This window comes from Ochotona curzoniae, unplaced genomic scaffold, assembly GCF_017591425.1.
Source record: "Ochotona curzoniae isolate NIBS_2020 unplaced genomic scaffold, NIBS_Ocur_1.0 contig_4093, whole genome shotgun sequence".
Lineage (NCBI taxonomy): Eukaryota > Metazoa > Chordata > Mammalia > Lagomorpha > Ochotonidae > Ochotona > Ochotona curzoniae.
Genome location: NW_024466124.1, coordinates 854,672 through 857,474, shown reverse-complemented (window position 1 = coordinate 857,474; position 2,803 = coordinate 854,672). Strand labels below are relative to the sequence as shown.

The following is a 2,803-nucleotide window of genomic DNA, read 5'->3' as shown; positions in this document are numbered from 1 at the left end:
ATGGACAGCCAAAGGGCTACTGTACAAGGCATAGTAGTGTGAAAGTGCCTCTCACAATTCATGTGTTCAAAACAGACCTGAGATGTGGGCCTTTGGGGAAAGTATTTAGATGCCATAGGCTGTACACTCCGTGCTTTATAAATTACCCAGTTTCTTGTAGCAATACAAAATGGGGTGAGACACAGAGTCTCTGGGTAATTTGTGATACAGCTAAGTTCTCAACCATAAGAAATTGGGAATGACAACCCTTCAAAACAGAGCAAAAGACTTTAGAAAACAAGACAGAGCCCTAGTCACCACTGGTCAAAATGCAGGAGGATGTCCCAGAAACAATACAAAGGGATACAACAACTAATAATAACTTATTACACATTGTTTGATGCACTAGTCACTTTTTTATTGCTACCACGAAACACCTGAAATAGGAACATTTGAAGTTTCAAGTCCAAGATTGGGCAGCCCTATGCACTGTTACATTGTGAGGGTAGCAGATGGCAGAGGATTCGCAAAAGGCTTACTTAGTAAGCCTATAAAGTGAGAGAATAGCTAAGCTTAACGCACACTTGTATAACCAGTTGTGTTAACAAGAATTACCTTCTGCTTTTTTTCCCCCCTGCTGCAGGTCCGTGTGGAGCCGCGGTCGGTCACGGGTCTCTGTTTGGCAGGATGGGGCTTGTTAAAGTTGTCAAGAACAAGGCCTACTTTAAGAAATACCACGTGAAATTTAGACAACATCAAGAGAGCAAACTGATTACTATTCTTGGAAACACTTGGTGATCCAGGATAATAAGCACAACACACCCAAATACAGGATGATCATTCGTGTTACTAACAGAGATATCATTTGCCAGATTGCTTATGCCCAGATTGAAAGGGATATGATAGTCCGTGCAGCTTATGCACATGAACTGCCAAAAAACGGTGAAGGTTGGCCTGACCAATTATGCTGCAGCACATTGTACTGGCCTGCTGCTGGCTCACAGGCTTCCGAATAGGTTTGTCATTGACAAGATCTATGAGGGCCAAGTGAAGGTGACTGGAAATGAATACAATGTGGAAAGTATTGACAGCCAGCCTGATGCCTTCAACTGCTATCTGGATGCAGACCTTACAAGAACCACCACTGGCAATATAGTGTTTGGAGCCCTGAAGAGAGCTGTGGACGGAAGCCTGTCCATCCCTCACAGTACCAAACGATTCCCTAGCTACGATTCTGAAAGCAAGTTTAATGAGGAAGTACATCGGAAGCACATTCATGGGGCAGAATGTTGCAGACTATATGCATTACCTAATGGAAGAAGATGAAGATGCCTTCAAGAAGCAATTCTCTCAATACATAAAGTACAATGAGACTCCAGACATGATGGAGGAGTTGTGTAAGAAAGCCCACGCAGCTATACAAGAGAATCCAGTGCATGAGAAGAAGTGCAAGAGAGAGGTGAAGAAGAGGTGGAACCATCCCAAGATGTCCCTTACCCAGAAGAAAGATCGGGTAGCCCAAAAGAAGGCAAGCTTCCTGCACGCTCAGGAGCGGGCTGCTGAGAGCTAAACCAAACATTTTCTTTGAAGATTTTCCTTAAATTTAATAAATGTATTGACACAGAAAAAAAAATTACCTTCTGAGTGCACACCCTGTGACCTAGGGACCTCCCACTAAACGCACCTCCTAGACACTACAATTGAATAAACTTTCCATTCTCTTAGTACCATTAACTCCTAACCCTGGGGTTGAAAGTCCTGAATGAATTCAGGAGTCAAATCATATTCAAACCATAGCACACGAGGTCCAAGGTCATTTGCTTAATAAATTCATCGGCCGCGTGCCAGGAGTCATGACAGGGAAGAACAACCCAAAGATGAAGAAAACAATGCCTCAGCACTTAGGGAACTATGGTGGAGTAAACAAGGCCAAACAATCCTGGTAGGACACAGAGTCCAAGAAAGAAGCAAGTCCACCCTGTCTACTTTCCCTGGACTTAGTAATTTACTAAAAAGTTCACAACTGACATCCTTGGCCCTGATGATAATGACTTAGCATCATTTCACAGACCAAATTCTGAAATTTCAATTTCTATACAAGTGAGCATTTAACGTTTGTCTCATTGGGCTCTACTTAGAATAAGCGATCATTTTAAAATTCCATGACTAGGCCCCGCCATGCGGAGCAACAGAGGACTTGAGGGTGGATGAGCTCTGATGAACTTGGATGTGACTTGGGTAATGTTACCACATTACCTCATAGGAATGTTGGGTGATAAACTTAAAAAAAAAAAAAAAAAGATGAAATTTTCAGCTTTGTGAGATGTGGGAAGCTTAAGGCAAGGAATATATTGAATTGTGGCCTTGGGGTACATTGGTATCCTGTGTACTTTAAATATTTTGAACCCAGTTCCCCTCCTCCTACATCCCACCACCCAAATGTTCTGTTGCTAAGACAACAGGATGCTAGCAGGCATATGTATGTGTCTGCTCCCTGCATGCTGTTGCCTAGCAACAGGACCCAGTGCCTGGGCTCTCTTTACACCTAACCTTCTCCATCCATTGCCTTGACTTGCCAGTTGCTTCCCCCACCCCTAAGGCAAAGCAACAAGAAGCCAGAGAGGGCAAAAGGCTCAGAATCTGATCTTGCCAACAGCTTCTTGTCAACACCAGGAAAAACCCAGGCCTGGATTCACTTAGCTTAACACTGACACCCTGAAGTTACAAAGCGTAAACTGACAATTATAGCTGGATGGAAATGAAATGATGATTCAACATTCTTAGTATTTGAAATCTGGTGAAGGAGTTCTAGTCTTGATAACTG

General features: G+C 43.1%; 1 pseudogene; it reads left to right on the top strand.

Annotated features, from left to right (window-relative positions):
* The first annotated feature begins 636 nt into the window (after positions 1-636).
* LOC121159205 lies at positions 637-1,561 on the top strand (annotated as a pseudogene).
* The last annotated feature ends 1,242 nt before the right edge of the window (positions 1,562-2,803 follow it).